The 18935-nt window shown below is 34.8% G+C and overlaps 1 long non-coding RNA gene across 1 annotated transcript in view; it reads left to right on the forward strand.

Moving 5' to 3' along the window:
* Positions 1–18935, forward strand: part of LOC144246386 (uncharacterized) — a 160966-nt gene that overhangs the window by 67137 nt on the left and 74894 nt on the right. The window contains exons 4-5 of the long non-coding RNA XR_014955717.1: positions 2822–2915; positions 4749–4849. This is a non-coding gene — a long non-coding RNA (uncharacterized LOC144246386). The remainder of the gene's footprint in view (positions 1–2821; positions 2916–4748; positions 4850–18935) is intronic.

Below are 18935 nucleotides of genomic sequence, written 5' to 3' on the forward strand. Positions count from 1 at the left end.
ATGACCTAATCTATATATGACAAAAATCAGCAATATCTTTTCCTAGACCTTTGGTCACTGAGCTGGATCTAGGTCCCCTACTTAATCTACCTCCCATAAAACAAGGAACCCTCCCACTTCAACAAGAGAAATACAAGAATATTTTTGTATGATTCTCTCTTTCTGCAATATCAGACAACTGTAAAGATTCGTGTTAATTAATTTAATTTTTTCTTCTAAAGGAACATGCATAAAAAGATGCATAAATGTATGCGTCATGGCACAGTTCATTTTATATTTCAAGTCAAGAAGAATTGCAAGTCAAGAAGATAGAAATTTCCAGTCTTCTTCCTATTGCTTTAAAAGACTAAATATCCTTTTTAAAATTCCTCAGTCATCCCTGGCCCCAGAAGTGAGCATGGTAATGTGTTACTGACACGACACCTGCTCTGTTTTCCTCTACTCAGTTTTCCTGTGCTGCCTATGGTAGATGCACTCTGCGATACAAGTTGACAGCAATGCCCAAAGTAACCTCACTATCTATTAGAGTACTTCTAAAATGTGCTGTAATCAGGCATAGTAAGTGTATTCTGTAGCACTCAATAGATCCACTAAGGTTTAAGTGCTTCTGCTTCAAAGTGTAGCCTTTTTACAGTAGAAAAAGAAATCCTCTTTACAACTGAAAAGCCTCAAAAACACTCCGGTTGTTAATGTGTTTCACACTTTAAACTGTGTGCTGATTTTCTCTGGGATAGATTTAATTTTCTTAGTATGTTTTATATTTGTGCTGAAAACAGTGCTGCTAACACAAAGATGTTTTCATTATTGCTGAGCAGCACTTACACAGAATCAAGGTCCGTAGTGCATTCCACACTACCGTGAGAAATTGCAATTAAATTATATTAGTTCTTTGAAATGCTGTAAATGACCATAAAGGATAAGAATGGTATATTGTGGATTCAATGATTTAAATATAATGGCAAATTCACAGATGAAATAGAATTTCTAATTACATATTATATGATTATATAAAAGAAATTTAAGATGTATTGAGCTTGGCAACTAATATGGGATCAGAAGGGTGGCTTTGGCAAATTAATGGGATGGTGATAGTAATAGAACTGGTTTTGTTCAAAATATTTACTGTGAGTTTCTGGTTTTATCAATGTCCTTACCATGTTGAAATATGTACAAAAAGTTTAGGAGAATACTGTATTCTCTGAAATCAACAACAGATGAATGGGTTGTCTTAGGTGTATTCTGATAAGCCTTTCAAGTTGCATTTTTTTCCCATCATGTTTCCTTACCTTGACCAGACTCCTCCTGCCTTCCTAGTCAGAAGTCAGAACCTACTGCTGAAAGATATCCAGGTCCTGTCAAAAATAGCATCTGTGTTCTTATATTCTCCATTCTTCTCCATTTTTGTTGCTGTTGCCTCTCCCATGCTGGAGCTAGTAGCATTGTTCAGGCTGTCAGAATCAATGGATTTTTTCCAGCCTAATGATAAGTTAGTCTTTTTACTTGCTGGAAATTATATTTTCTATAAGAGGAGAAATTTGAGGTGACTCACTCAATAGCCATGAGGGGAGGACAGGAACAACAAAAGAGACATCTTTGGCCATCACTTAGAACAAATAATGTAAATTAACACATATTTTGACTATTCATTTAAATCTATGGTTTACTTACACATACAGAAAGGTTGTGATACCTCTGTGGTCACTGGGAAGTAAGTCAATTTGGGGTATTTAATCTTTGGAAGCTAACTAATACAGTGTGAAATATGCACAGGTAGCCTGTTGGTGTTGTGGTATATTCTTGGGTTTGTGTGTTTTTCTTGCAGTGACAATAACCATGCTCAAAAACTTATACTGTTCACCATATTTGAAGACTTAATCCCCTCTCCTTTTTTGTTAACTGGATTTTTGTTTCTTTGCTTTTGTATTTCAAGCTACATACAAATGTGAATTCAAATTATTGGCAGAGAGTATTTTCAGGTGTTCTAAGTTTGGTTGACTTTATTGATAGCATACTGCTTAATGCTCAGAGAGGTAGGTGTCAGCCCTAAACCTCCCTAGCAAACAGACTGATTTGGAATAATGTATAGATGTGCACACAGAAATGTAAGGAATTTTGAGCCAAGAAGAAAATGCCACATTCAGTTTTTTCTTGAACACCTCACCACCATCCTGGGCAGCCTGTTCCAATGCTTAACAATCCCTTCCATGATGAAATTCTTCCTGATGTCCAGCTTGAACCTCCCCTGGTACAGCTTGATGGCATTTCCTCTAATCCTGTCATTAGTTGCCTGGGGGAAAAGGCTGACCCCCATTTTGCTACATCCTAATTTTTTTTTCTCTGCAGAACAAATACCATTCTAAGCCTCTAATTTTCTTCTATAACAATAATTCTAATATTTTTTATTAAAAATGTTTATTTTGTCTCATTTTAACAATGCTATTATTTATAAATCTGTTGGCATGTTTATTAATAATTTAAGTAACAAGATCATGTAGAAATATAAGCTGCAGAAAAGAAATATTTAACACATCAATTTCATTGATTTCAGCTGATGTTTGGAACTTTTGTATTTCATGGATCTAAATTTTCTTCTATCTATAATAAATCCAGATTTCCATTTAAGATCAGCCACTCATAACCTTAACAGAACAAAATAGGGACCTAAAAGAGGCACTAAGATACTTCTCAGAAAATATCATACACATTTGTCCTATTCTATTCATTTGAATGAAGAGTGTTTGTTCAGCTTCTTGACACTGACAGCAATTGGCAGATCAAGAAGTAACTATTAAACTATTCAGATTCTTCTTTCTTTCTCTAGGGTTCACTGAGGTAATTGAACAAAAGCCATTTCCTGAGTGAATTTCAGATGACATCGAGTCAGCTGTGTAAAAATTATTTCATTGCAAATGGAGGTAAAGTAACACTAGGTCAAATTTTATACTGCATCACAGAATTAGCAATATTCCTAAAAACTCCTAAGCATATTATTTTTATGTTATTACTTGTTGTAGATTTGGTCATGGACTTCCCCTGCTTTTTATCCAAACACTGGGACTAATGAAGGACTTGGAGCTCTTTTATTCTTTTAATTTAGTGGATATTAATTTTCTGAAAACACAGTTTTCAGATATCGTAGCAGTTCAGACAAAAGATACAATCACATTATTGTAACTAATAAGTCAAAAGTAGTTTGCATCCAAGGTTTCTGGAGAAGTATATTTACATATCCTTTGGTATGAAAGCTGACTTGAAATTTTTCAACACAATGAATTATCTGTTAACACAGTTCAACAACAGAAATTACTCATGCTACCAAACAGCCTGATATAAAGTGAGGTGTAACTGCATCCAATCAGGTATTTTCTAATTTTGCAATCTGCTAGCCAGGACTTTAATTTTCTGAAAAGTTTCTGCCCACTAGGAAATTTTAACCAGTTTTCAAGATGTCACAGTACATGTTGGAGGAAGCTGAATGTGTAGTGTTCTGGATTATTCTGACCTGTATGGAGACATAGAGCTAGAAGAGAATGTACAGGTGGATATGAAAAGAGCCATTCTTAAACAACTCATCTGCACAAGGAGGCTTTCTTTACCTGCTGAGTGTCATTCAAATATTAAGCAATATTTTCTGGAACACCAAAAGATTTTTAATTATGATTTTATAACAAAAATAGGCTCTTGATGGAAAGACAAGGAATCAACTTAAATTCCCTCTCTAAAAATTATCCAGATTAGGAAATACAAAATTAGTTTTGTCCATATGAAATGCATTTAACCTGAAGTACTGAAACACTTGGAGAAAATGTGGGTTGGCGTGTTTCTTTTTTTCCTTCACCTCATTGCTTTCACTCAAAATCTGTGACGGAGACCATATTGTTAGTTCTTTGGGTAGCACTTCATAGTATTATAAAAACTTATTAGAGGGGTGAGTGCAGAAAGTTAATATGTATTTTTTGCATGTCTGAGACTAATTTTCCTCTGGTTTTTGTCCCTAAAATATGTGCAATCTATTTAATTGCATCCGATAGGAGGGATTTCAAAGAGAAAAGAACATTCTGTATTAAGGCATGTGTTTTGGGTTAAAGAGGAAGAATGGCAGAAAGCTTAGATACAGGAGTAAGAGAAAGAAGGGGTAATGACTTTAGCAAACAAGCTTTCCACTAGCCAGACATGATTCCTGTTATTTGTCAAATACACCCCACTCACAAACACGGTCCCTCCTCTGCTTGCGTTTTCCTTGGCCTGAGATACAACTGCATCAATGAGTCTAAATGGAAATTTGTATCTCCTTTGTTCTAGGCCAGCTTTAGTCCTTTTTAGACTCACTGCACTTTTTAAGTGCTGTGCTAGTGTGGCCTGTTCAACCCAGCATGATATTTGTAATATGAACCCCTCAAACTGTAAAACTTTAGGACTAGCTTCTAGGATGAAAACAAATTTTCTGAGTTAGTAATTTTTAATTCTAGGATAGCTTTGGATAAAATGCATGTTATGCAAGTTGCTACTTATTACTGTTTTTTACCCTCACTAAAGTCTGCGATCTGCAAGTAGAGAAAGATCAATTCCAGATGCCCATGCATCTCCTCTCACCATTGTGAGAAACCTTTGTACAAATTCTGCTGCTAAGTCCAAACTGAAATTCAAACACTGTCTTTGCCATAAACATGGAGTTTTTGACCTAATTAAATTCACTTTCTCCTGAAAGAAAAACTGTATTTCTGTATCTGTATCTGGAACACTTTTAGGTGATTCCACTACTTCCTTGGGCAGCCTGTTCCAATGCCTGACAGCTCTTTCAGTGAAGAAATTCCTCCTGAACCCTGCATCTCTACTGGCATAGCTTGAGGTATGTCTTCTTATCTTTTAGAAAACAAAATAATCTTCAAATATCTAGCAAAATGCAGAGCTTACCTGTAGACATTTGTGGGGAAAAAAAATGTGAAATACCTGTAAACATCAGGGCTTACCCAACAAGAAAATTACTGCTTCAGATATATCTTGTAGGGTCCCTTTTGGTACGCTATAAAGTCTCCTTAGAGCCTTCTCTTCTCCAGGCTCAGCAAATCCATCCTTTTCAGCCTGTCTGCATAGTAGAGGTGCCCCAGCCTTCTGATTATCTCAGTGTCTCTTCTCTGGACCCGCCCTAACACCTTAGCATTCTTCTTAAACTGGGGAGCCCCAGAGCTTAAAGCATCACTCCAGGTGGGGTCACACAATAATGGAGTAGAGGGAAAGAATCACCCCATTTGACCTGCTGGCCACCCTGCTTTTAATTCAGCCCAGGATATGTTTGGCTTTCTGGGCTGTGAAAGAAACAGCTCATGTTCAGTTGTTCATCAACCAGTGCCTAAAGCCCATCTTCTCAGGGCTTCTCTCAATCCATTCTCTGCCCAGTCTGTTTTTGTGTCTGGAATATCCCCAGCCCAGTTGCAGGACCTTGCACTTGTTGAACTTTGTGAAGTTTGCATGGTCCCACTTCTCAAGACTGTCAAGGTCCCACTGGATGGCACTGCTTCCCTCTAGTGTGCAAACTGTTCCATAAATTTTCCATTGACCAGGGCCCCCAGGTCCCTTTCTACAGCACTGCTCTCCATCCTATTATTTACCCCAGTCTATACACACCACCAAGGTTGCCCTATTCCTGGTCCAGAATCCAGCACTTGCCCTTGTTAAGCTTCATAAGGTTGGTGATTTCCCAGACTTCTAATTTTTAATGGTGTCTTTTCAGAGCCTCTCTGTCCTGAAGGGTGTCAGCACGTCTCCCAATTTAGCATTGTCATCAAATTTTCCATGAAGGTCTCCTGGCATTTTTATTGACTTCCTCTTTGCTGGTATGCTCCAAGCTTCTGAGCTTGGAGGCTGGGTACCTGGATATATCAGCCAACTTTCTTGGGCAACTATTCAAATAGATTCCAAAGGCCAAAATTTGACTTTTTGAAGTCCAGGGTAGTGAGATTGCTGTTGGGCCCTTTTCATTGCAGCAAGAATCTCAAATTCCATGGTTTCATGGTCACTGCAGCCTAGGCTGCCATTGAATGTCACATTCCCCACTAGCTCCTACTTGTTGCTGAGAACAAGGTCCAGCATAGCACCTCCTCTCTGGATCCTCTGTGGCTTGGAGGAGGAAGTTATCATCAACATATTCTAGGAATGTCTGGGATTGCTTATGCCCTGCTCTGTTTTCCCTCCAATAGAGATTGGCACATATGTTTGGTAAGCTATAATCTTCATTAATTTAGGTTGTACATACATTTACATGTCTACATTTTACATAAATAGCTGGACCTTATACATATGGGTGTGTGTGTGTGTAAATATATATATATATGTATCTCATGCAGTTTTTTGCAAAATCAGGACAGTTCTGTCATGCCTTGGGAGATAGGACCGACTTGCAAGAATATGTATCTTAGTGGAAAGTGTTCTGCTGACATTCTTTGAGCTAAATCTTCCCTTCCTCTCTCTTAAATTTACCCTGGTTCTACCTGTCTGAAGTTCCAGTCAACAGAAACATGACAGTAGATTGGTCTGTGGTTTGGAATCTAGTTTCTAGATTTATCACCTGAAAAATTATGTAATTAGAGTTTGTAGCTTAAAAAAGGAAGTTGTAAATTTTAATGTTCATAGAGCACTATGTGGTTATTATGTAGAGGGAGATGGTTCTTCAAGGAAAAAAGAATTTTTTTTTCATTTTGGTTCTAATCAAAGTGGAGACATTTCTCTGAATGACTCAATAATTCTTCTGTTTAAAAAATCATACTCCTTTTCTTGTTCAAGTGGTAGCTTTTCAGATAATGATAATACAACAGTTGAAGATGTGCTGCAGTGCATGATAAGAGTGTTCTTAGCTGGCATACATTTGTAACTCCTGAGTTAGAAAATAGCATTTTTTTAGTTTTGTAGGGAAATAAAACTTGACATGGAATTGAATCATCTAGATTACATGGAGACATTGCAATTATGAAAAGCTGTGGTGGACAACACACTCTTGGCAAATTCAAGAATGAAGTCAGACTGTTTAGCACCAACCTGCTCCACAGTTTCTAAGCTTCCTTTCCCTGCAGGCTTCCCTTTAGGAGAGGACCACAAGGCATTGCTCTTTATTTGTGTTTTGGTCTCTTTAATCAAGTTTCTGTGGCAGCAGGAAATTACTTTCTTGAAGCAGTCAGTCTGGTCACAGTGGAAGGATTTACATAAGAGTCAGCAACAAGCTTGAACGGTTTCCACTCTGTATTGGGGCAGCTTGTCAATTCTCTTTCTCCATCCACTTATTTCTATTTCTCCAGCTCTCTGAATATTTTTCATGTGTCTAAACTTCACTTTAGGTTCATCTTTCACAGAAAGATTTTTCTCCTCAAATCTATTTGTATAAAGAAAGCAATAGGTAAAGCTAGAGCCAAAATTTATCCTTTAACTCTTCTGCTGGAAAAATATAAAAAAAGCTAAGTTCACTTAAAATTGTAGCTTAATAATATATATAGATATTGGACCAAAATTTGATAGTTGCCTGGGTTCAACTGAGAGTTTTATTTGCTGAATCATAATCAGATATCTTCAGTCATACTGAAAACAGATTATTCCACTACAGAGAGAGGCATTTAATCACCTGGGACTGATGAATCTTGACGATAATATATAAATTTTAGGGAAATGAGAGAGAGCCTTAGATTGGAAATTAGGTTGTTATCAGCACAGGTATGAGATGAAGATTTTTTTCATTTGTCATTAGAACAATTCATATATAAATTATTAGTTTTATGAGCAACCCATGATTGTTCTTAGCCTTCTGTGGGAGCAAATTTTTACTGGTAATTACCTTCACTTTTGTAATAAGAGTTCTATTTCATTTAATCTATTTGTTTTTTCTAAAAACAAATATCATTATTGTTAGGAAAAGAAGAAATGGTCTTTCTTGATCCACTTAAAAACAAAATCAGTTCTCAAAATCACATTGACAGAATTGGCCTAAAAGCCCGATGTGCCTGATTGCTGTTCAGAGTAATTATCTTTTTATTCTGTGACACTTCTCTTACTTCACTTCATTGAGAAATTGCAAAAAACATGTAAGTTTTATGCATCCTATACAATCTGAAGAGCTGTCCCCAGGTCTTAGCCTGGTCATGTGGACTGTGGAGCGCGGCAGTGGACAAGTAAAATGAGCTTATATTCACCTGTTTTGCCCTACATGCTCTCTTTTTTTTACAAGTGTTGACGTTTTTGTCCTTCTTTCAGCAGTCTAATTTAAAGCTTTTCTTTGTCCCTCACACTACCCCACATGTTTAAGATATTCTTTGAGGTGAAGGATCTACCTTATCTCTTTACCTTCAAATCAATACCTGAACAAAATTGTCCCCAAACTTAGTTAAATTCACATTTTATGTTTCAAGTCAAACTGAGAGGTATCAGAACATCATATTTTGGCAATTGCTGAGGAAGTTTTGCTCTCTTTTTTAAAAAAATAAATATGACAAAAAAACTTATGAACAAGAGTGTTATGATTTTGTCACTTTTATATTAAATTTTATGACATTGAGTCCACTAAGGGTCTTTACCTCCTTTTTTTTGCTTAAATGTTATGACTACCTGAAAAATTAGCAATAGAAATTGCCATTCCAGTTCTGCTATTTCATCTGTAAGAGGAATACAATAAATCATAGTCTTGAGACTTTCTGTACAAATGCTCACTTAAATGAATTTTTCTTTTATAGAGAATTTTATTTTTAGCTTAGCATATTTATAACTCTCACTTAAAACTGATTCAGAAACACTTTAATGTGTGTGAAACAGTTAATAGGGATTTTCTTATGGTTGTTTTTGTCTACAGCAAAGAATTTTTCTGCCCATCTTTTGCACTTCTCTTGACCAGTCTGTCAAAGGCATATTGATATCTATTGTTCATTCTCCCTAAGAATCCCCAGAATATTCTGTTTCATTCCACTGAGTTACTTCTTTTGTCTTGTATTTACTTTTCTTCAAGAACCTAAAAAGAAATGGCAGTCAAATTATCTTCCTTATTGCTTGCACTGAGACCATCACTCTGATCTTTATATTGTTTTCATTGAGTTCCCTTCCCCATCATTTCAAATTCAAGTTCTGAGGGTCTCTTTGTGCTTCCAGCATCACCCATTTGTGCCTGCCTTTGTCCCCATAGAATTAATATGCCACATTTAGTGACACTTGGACACCATCCTCTTATCACAGAATCACAGAATGATCTAGGTTGGAAAAGACCTTTTGAGGTCATCAAGTCTATAACCTAACCTAACACCTCCCCATCAACTAAAACATGGCACTGAGTGCTATGTCCAATCTTTTTTTAAACACATCCAGGGACAGTGACTACACAACCTCCCTGGGCAGATGATTCCAGTGCCCAATCACTCCTCCAGTGAAGATTTTTTTTTTTTCTGACATCTAACCTAAACTTCCCCTGGCACAGCTTAAGGCTGTGTCCTCTTGCTCTGTCAGTGGTTGCCTGGGAGAAGAGACCAACCCCACCTGATTACAACCACATTTCACGTAGTTGTAGAGAGTGATAAGATCATCCCTGAGCCTGCTTTTTTCCAGGCTAAACAACCCCAGCTACCTCAGCTGTTCTTCACAGGGCTTGAGTTCCTGTGAAGAACAGCTGAGGTAGCTGGGGTTGTGTGAGACATCAGGGTTTCATACTCCTGAAACCATACACTAATTTTTCTTTCTTTTTAAATGAAGAAATCCTTCTAGAGGACCATATCTCCACAGATTGTGGAGTGAAACCTGTGTATAGATATTACACTTTATCAAAACAGAAAACATCCCAGTCACACTTTGCTTCACTTATTTGTAAATGTTTACCCCTCATGTGGAAACCAAATTTTTTCTCCTTGGAGAACAATAGGTTTGGGAAGAACTTATATGGTTGGTTCCATTTGAAAGACTGTTATTTTCTGGTAAATTTTCAAAGTACTATATAATTTCTGGGGAGGACATCAAGCATATAGCAAAATGCCTCTAAGTCAGGTTTAACTATTTTTTGTGCTTTTATGGTGCTTTCCCTTCTCTGGGAATTCTCCCTACTTCAGTAAACTGAAAGAGTTTCCTAAGTACAGAATTTTAAGTATTTACCAGACATGACTGGTCTTGGTGTTATCTGACTGGCTTTTAGCAGAGGGCTTGTCCTGTTCCATGTTTATTGTGCTTATAATTGGGGGACATACACATGTATCAATCAATTAGAAAACAGAAAGAAATGGTTTTTTGCATTAACTTTTGAAAGAAATACTTGTAAAATTAGCATAAAATGTCAAAGATATTTAAAAAATGGCAAAATTATATTCTTTGTTTCAACAGATAAATGATCATTACTGAAGTAGAGTGTAAGTCTGGGGTTTGCAAAGAAAAAAAAGGAGAAATGACTGGCAAAAGAAAAAAAAAAGAAAGAAAAGTGTAAAGACAAAGTTCATGTTCAGTAATAGAAGACAGAAATAGCTGGTCTTTCTAATGAAACAGGCTATATAATTTATTCTAGTTTTTACAGCAAAGTAATGACACAGGTTTGGCAACAAGGTCATCTTACACTAACTTACTGGTCTACCAGAAAATGAAAATATTCTAATCCTACTGGCAGCTCTTTTGACACTGCAGTCATCTGGCTTGGCATCATGTGCCATATAAAGTCTATTCATATGGAGATTTTAAAGTTTGGAAGCTTTTGGATGTGTGCAAAATTCTACATATTTCTGTGAAAAAACCTTCTTAGCCAGTTTTTACTTTCACTAGCACTTAATATTTCCTTATGTCACCAGGTTTCTTTGAAATAGAGCTAAGAAAGTTTGTGCAGCTTTGTTTCTGTCTTTATATAGAAGTTGTAAAAGATTAAGAATATTTGATAATGTAAAATATATTAAACAGAAGTTATGTGAGCCCAACTGTAAAGAATAAGCCAGAAAAACTGAGTTTGGAATTCAAGATAGTGATCTTTCCAGCGTATGTTTCAACATCTCATAACTTATTACTTACAGAACAGTTCACCTCACTCTGTTCCCATCATAAAGATGCTTATAAAATGAAAATATATAAATCATTTATCTTTCAAATTTCCACAGAGGTAAACCTTCAAACATCTGGCATTTCTGGTTTGACTTTCAGTTTCAAAGCAAATCATCTCTTCATGAAATGTACTCAGCATTGCATTTCTTTTATTCTTATGTGCACAAGTACATATACAGTTTTTACAATTTTTTTTTGCTGTAAGCTATCCTTCTCTAAGCAAAGCTGCAAAGGTGCTTTCTATTGATTGTGTAAATCATGAACCAAGAAAAGAAAGAGATATCTAAATAAGGAAAATAATCCTACCCATTTCTCAGCAAACATATTGATTAATTTAGTCTGACTTTTTAGTGCACATATCTTCCCTATTTTCATAACTGACAATACTTGCACACCAAAAAATAAAGACAATACCCAGCACTAATAGCTATTGGAGAAATACTGCTGGAAGCAATTTGCAAGGAAATGTGAAGTAGCTCAGAGGAAAAAATGGAGTCTTGACTATTTGCATTATATTAGGGAAAAAAGGGGTATACTCTATAACTGTGAGCAGCACAACTTAAATTTTACTTACTCTCAAGAGATACTTGAGAAGATGTTTTGCCTGTAGAAATTATTCCTTACATCCTTTAAAGAATAAACATTCAATGATAGCACTATGTCAAATCTTTTCTTGATTTTGGAAATTCTTTAGATTTTTTTTCTTATTCAACTAGGAGGACAATCCTAAATCTCTTGTATAATAATGAAACAGTGAAGCTAAAGAACAGAGAAATATCATCACTGAATTTTTTCAGCTTTTACTAAATATTTACCTTTGACTTCTCTGTGACAAAGAGCAGCTAAAAATGATATATGCCTTAAAAGTAATAATAAATATGTATTTTTTACCAACAAATAAAATTATACATTTTCTGAGCATTTCTACTGAATTTTCAGGTAACAGTGTAACTGAAAACAACTCAGAAAATAGGATAGTCTCTCTACTCTTGGATACTTTCCCTATTTTGTAATATTTATTATCATGATGTTTCCTTTTCTATTTTATACATTCATTTCTATTTTATGCATTCACTTCTCATTAACTTTTGCCCATTCTTTCAGTGTTCTAAAATGTAAGCACTTTTCAGGTGGTCGGCCCTTTTAACCCTGAGCCAGTTGTGGTAAAAGATAACAGTAAGGAGGGAAGAATATGGAAATTGGGATTTCTACCTTTTTGGGTGAGGTAGAATCGGTGCTCACACATTGTAAAAATTTTAGTGTCACTCAACAGGTGACCTGCTCCTGGGCTGCTGATGCTTGTGATATTTTGGTGTACGTTTCTCATGTTCTCCTGTCCAAGCCCATGCTGTTTTTCCTTCAGACAGCCTATATCTGTATATAAGCAACTTGGTGAGGTGTTCCTTGAGCTACCTTTCTGAGAACAATATTTCCTTCTTTTCTAATGCCAAATAGACTGCAGGGGATCTGTGTAGATATTAGCAGATTGGCCCATGACATATTTACCTAGTATGTTATCGCCTCAAGTGCTGTCAGTGAAGCCAATGCCCATATGACCTAGAATAAAGCATTTCTCTTTAAAGCTGTCATGGTGAAGGGTATCTCTGCTGCACATCATGCAATTATCATAGCTATACAATAATACTGCAAGCATATATATTTTCTGTATTTAGAAAATTATATAAATATAGGTGACATTCCTCATTGGCTTTATTCTTGACTCACAATCTCAAAAAAAAAAAAGCCTATTCTTACTTGCACCTATAATATTCTTTACTGTAAAATCCCACATCACCTAGCTTATAATTTCTCTGATTCACGTTAGAGCAACTGAATGCAAAGCAAATAACTAGTTGAAATGCGCCATCTTTTTTTGTGGTCTCAGATGGTACACTAGTCCATTCAAGTGGTATAGAATAATTTTTTGTGGTGGATTAAAACCAACATAGTGATAAAGACAATATATTATCGTTAATACATAGTTTGTGATGAGGAAAGAAATCTATACCCTCTGCCAATAGAATGTGTTCTTGTTTTATGGAGGTGAATGACTTGTCTTTATATTTGTAGCAAAAGTTCTATTTTGTCTTTGATACAACACTGTCATGTACACTGTACAGCTTACACAAGTAGGTCATTAATTTAATGTGCAGCAAATTCTTGCTGGCAGCTATTGATTTTTAAAGCATACTATAGCAACTTATACCAGCAGAAGATAATTTGGAGCTGAAAATAATCTGAGTGATGGACTTTCACTGCATACTCAAGTATCACATTGGTGATAAGTCAGGAAGCAGAAATGAAAATGAGATTTTTAAACAAAAAAAAAAAAAAAGCATAATCTTTTATTTGTATTTCCATTTATTACATTAACTTTATCTGAAATGCAAAATTTATGATTCTTTGAATATGCAGCTAACATCTAATGTGAAATTTTTCTAGCATGAATGGTTGGGTTTTGTCTGTGTATTTTTTGGAGCTTTTTTTAATCTCAATTTCTAGCAAAATGGTTTAATATCTTATAACTATGAAATTACTTGGTCCTGGTCTCCTTTTTACATTCATCATACACTGGATTGCTCCAAGGAGTATGCTTCCTAGAGATTAGTATAATCCATTTTTGAATCATGCAAACAAGTGGAGGTTTCAGCAATTTTCAAGTAGTTAATTGTGGAATATTCCTCAACATCTTGCCATTGATCTCAAGCCATATAAACGTGCATCTCATGCCAGAGAGTTCATAATTTCATTGAGTTTTTCTTTTCACTGTTCAGGTAAAAACTGTATTTAGTATTAATTTTTTCCTTAAGATATCACTTTGTATCAAGCCCAATGTTAATACATCAGCAAAGTTTCTGGCAATGGGTAAATATCCAAACTTTTGCCAACATGCATTCAGATTTAAAAACTTGAATTATCATAATTCTCACAGGCTGTCAGATTAAAAATCACTGGAACTAAAGTCAGCTAAAGTCAGTTTTTGAAAGGGACGAAGTTGCCTCCAATGACTGCAAGGTAGAGCATTCGGGCTAAAACAGACTTCAATTATAGTGTTTGTTGAAGAATAAATATTTAATCCTAGTAAATGTGTCAGATAGGAGTTCATATAGGGTCTCTGAAGACAACTGAAAGGATTTACGACTCAACCCCCACCCAAAAAAAAAAAAATTAAAAAAACCCATAAAACTCCAATCAAACAAACAACCTAAGAACATTTTAAATTCCAGAAAATGTATTCTTTCCTTCAGTTATGTAATTCAGTTTCAAGCAGGTCACATAAGAAGTTATGTTTTCCAAAGGCTTGCTTCTATCTTTGTCATTTGAATGTCCTCTGTTGTTAAAATTAAGAGATCTAAGCAAATCAGCTTGTTTAAGAATGCTTTGTCTATTCACAAATAATAGTCTTAGAGATGATATTTGAAACTTTTTGGACTAAAGAAATAAACTGGACTACATAACAAAAAATTGCGAAAGCTATCAATGAATCAACAGTGTGATATTATTAGTAGGGCCTATTCTGCCTCATCTGTAGGCATTTGTAACAGCTGCACTTTTGCAAAAGAAGGAAATATTTTGACAATTAGGGTAAGCATATTGCAAAAGGAAATATGGTGCTAAGTTACCAACATAGTCCCTAAATAAAACATGCTATTTCTAATGTAGTCCTAATGCTGTTCAGCCTTCCATCAGCAGAGATCTCTGGATAGCCATAGGCAAGCATCAAATATACAGTAGTTTATAATGGTAATTCATACAGTGATAAAGGAAAAAAATAACTGTGCACTGAAAAAAGACACAAACTGAAATTTGCCTCTAGGCAAAACCTTGTTTTCCATAAACAAATTAACGTGCAGAATTTACTTCATTGACTTATGGAGCATTTAGTTACATATTTATTTTCTTATTTTCTTACCTTTTCTATATGATTTAGAATCAGATACTGGTCTATCTTGTGCAAATAGTCAGGAATGTGAGTAATGGACCTTAATGTATGCTGAAGTATTAATGACATTTGTAGCGCCAGAAATGTTTCTCATGCTCAGAAGGAAAACAAACTGATGTGAATATACTAAATATACTGCAGAAAGGCAAATCTTTTTATATTATTTACAGTAGTTGTGGTTGGAGGAATCCTGCTAATAGTGGCCTATAATGTAAGCCATATAACATTTAAAGAAGTTTTCTTACACTAAAGGAAACTAGTTAAATGGATGCTTTTATTTCTGTTTTCTTGTTATTTGAATGAGTAAGGTTTTCCTCTTCTGCAGTTGGTTCATAGGTTGATTTTTATTTTTTTATTTTCTTTTTTAAAATTAATTTCTGACCAAACTGGTGAGAAATGTTTGAAGATACCAGTAATTTGTTGGCAAGCCTGTTGTTATTCAACTTTCTATGAATTTTCTGCAGGTTTATGGTTGACTTTTCTATCAAAATGATAAATTGAATCTGGGCATTTATTTTGTAAAACTGAGTCTTCCAAAGATAGAGATCAAAGAAAAGAAGGTTGAAGCCAGCGGGGAAAAAAAAAGATGCACTGACAAATGCATTGCTGCTTGCTCTGAGATGAATGAGAATGAATGATGAGTGCTCTTTGATATATAGCTGTGGCTATGCTAGTCAATGACTTTTAACTTCTGTCCTGTTCTGCGCCACTCCTTAAACTGACATTTCTACCGTGGACAATCTCACCTCTCTGATCACACACTCCTGTTGGGACAGTTGTAGAGCTCATTATATGGAAAGTTGCAAGATTACTAAAGAGAAAAGATTATTATAATTGCATCTCTTTTCCCTGCCCACAGCAAAAATGATCAAATTCTAGTGGCTTGTAACGATACAGGACGGATGTGCATAAGAGGTTCAGATTTAAGTGGTAAAATCTGTTGAGTTTTTGGGATTTAAGATTACTTGAACCTGAATATTTTAGGGACAAATTATACTTGGTATAGAAGATATTACAACTATAGCGCTCATAGACATTGAATCTTTGGCAATGAAAACATGCCACAGAAAATTATATTTTTAAGGACTTTTGTGTTTATCAACTAACAGAAATAGAAAGGACTTCCTGATTTGGAATTGCTCTATGGATCACAGCTGGGATTTTCAGCTGAGCCTGAATAAACCCTTATTCAGCGACAAGAGTTTGAATATTAGAAATAAGAGCTTGCATTTCCAGAGGGCTGTTTTGTCAATCACATTGGAAAAATAATTGACGGACATAAGGAGGAAAATTGTGCTAATAAAAGAACTTTGGAAAAAACCTCATGCTACAAACATGTTGCAAAAATATGCCTTGTTATGCCATTTATATGAACAGAGAGTGATTAATAGCTTCAAAGGAACTGCAATGAAACTACTTGAAGTATTGAATCCTTCTCCTGTAAAGACTTTCCATCTTGCTTTCTGAGCAGCTTCTGGGTAGTGCTCATCTGAGATCAGAATTTCAATGCTCCTTGATGCATTATCTTCTATTTCCTCCATACAATCTAATTCAGCAACGTTTACTGATCATTATCTAGTTACCTTTTCAATTATATATGAATCACTGTTTTTACCTGAACTTTTACCTGGACATAAATATATTAAATTCAGTTAGTGAATATGAGATGTGTTTCTACCTCCATGAGATTCAGGCCTCTCCATTCTTCAGGAGTAATGTTTGTGGTCTTATCATACTCCAAAGTAATAATAATCAGGTATTATGGACCAAAGAAATCAGCAGGCTTTTTTTAAATCCCCATGTATCACGAAATTTTGGTAGTATCAAAGTCTCCCTAAAAATTATGATCCAGATTAATTAATGAGCATATGTTAATAATTATAGTTGGATTTTGTTGATTTTGAAAATAAGATATGAAGATAGGGTATGAAATTTCATATTTTTCTAATGACTTGAGATTGCAACTTGAATCTCCATGTGGATTTCATCAAACAGGCTTTAGAAGCACTTATGTATTTTCCCTTTTAGTAACTGTTCTATATTAAGCTTGAAGGAAGCTGAGGATGATTTTTCCTGTAATTTATGATATTTGTGTCTATTTGCAACAGTTGTAAAAATACTGTGTAAACAGAAACATCATAAAACACTCATTAAAAAAGTCTTCTAAAACCAGAAAAAGAACAGATTTTCCATGCCAGTATTTGGTACAAACATGAATAACCCCATAGATATGACAGCATTCAGCTTTGTTGCTTTTTAATACTGTTTTATAATGGATTGATGACATCAAAATAAAAAGAAAGTAAAAGCTATATAAAAGGAAATTTGATGTAATGATATTTCCTGATTATGGGAAAGAGAGCTTAAAATTAATGGGGCTAATCTGTGACAGAGGCTATGCAAACTCCTTTGGAATGGATGATTTTACCAGCCATGTTGTTTTTTACAATTGAGGAGTGTTTTACTTACAGACAGAGACCCTCTCAAAAAAGCAAATACTGTTACAAGGGAATCTCTGAACAACTTTTATCAATAATTATTTTTTCACAGGGCTAAGCCTTTTGCTGTTTATTTTGTCTTCACTGTTGAAAAACTTCACTGAGTACTAGGTTTTATTAATTTCCTCTTTCTTCCACTGCCATGGTCAAAATTTTCTATATATAACACTGCAAAAGGCTACTAGGAAGTGATACTCTGAGAATTAAGCTTTATCCATTTGTACTCTTTTTTAAAAATGACCTCTTTGTATTCTAGCAGAAGGACAAGAGCAGAGTTAAATTCAACAAGCACTAATAAAATATAACTAAATTATCTGACTAGAAAAAGAGAGAGAGTAAAGAGGGAAGGAGCAAGAAAGAAGGAAAAAGGAAAAACACCCTGTATAATATACTCTAGATTAAAGAAAAAGAACATGATGGAATAGGTAGAAGACAGTGAGGAATAAAGATAAACACATTCCTTGATTTAAATAATTAAAAATAAGAGGATTTGGAAACTCCAGGAATTGTAAAATGAGTCACCTACTAAACAATAATATGTTAGAAATATATTATTGGATTTCTTTAATTACTCTGAATATTTGGTTACTTATTTGCCTCCAAGTGAATGTTAAGGTTATTTCTATTTGTTTATCTTGCCATTCTTGGAATCTTTATTTTATTGAAAAAGCACCTTCTATTCCTATATGAAACTGCAGATCCTCTGATAAAATCAAATCCCTAGATTAACCTGATGAGGGTTTCTCAACAAAGGGATCTAAACATGGCCTTGTAGCAGCTCCAGTGTAAAGATGTTCAAAACAAAACTTACTGTTTTCTTAATCAGTTTGCAAATGGGTTTATTCCTTTTTTCAGCTTTGGCAGAAGTACTATGGTTTTGTTGACAGAGTTCAGGTTCATATGTTCAGACAGATTTCTATTTTTCTAAGTAATTTTGGTCACTGCAAACCTATTAAACCCCTGTACTCATGTACAAGTTGGGTTTCCATCACATGAATATATGGGTTTTATTCTGTGTTTGAGTTCTCATTAGAATATTGGTTGTCTCCTGCCATCTCATTTCTCTTGTTCTATTAGTATGAATGTCATATTTTTATTGAATGACCTTTTCTTAATCTATTCCTACATCACTGGTAAAATTTAACACACAGTGCCTATTTTATGTTTGAAAGATAGACTTGAAATTTATGCTAAAGCGAATAAAATTGCTTTAATTTTTTAAATTTTATTTTCTTAAGCAACTTTACAAATAAAGCTACTTTGTACATAGACGGCAGAATAAAATATATAAAGTAGCAGCATAGTTATTTTTTTTTCTTAAAGTGACACATTTCAATGAAGAAAAGTGCATTTTTAAAAAAATATTGGAGCAAGGTGAGGAAAAATGTTGAAAGTGACAATACCTACACCCGAGGTCATCTTTTGTTTTTGCAGATAGTTATAACCTGTATTTTTTAATAGCA

Source organism: Lonchura striata, chromosome 5 (genome assembly GCF_050655825.1).
Source record: "Lonchura striata isolate lonStrDom1 chromosome 5, ASM5065582v1, whole genome shotgun sequence".
NCBI classification, from domain to species: domain Eukaryota; kingdom Metazoa; phylum Chordata; class Aves; order Passeriformes; family Estrildidae; genus Lonchura; species Lonchura striata.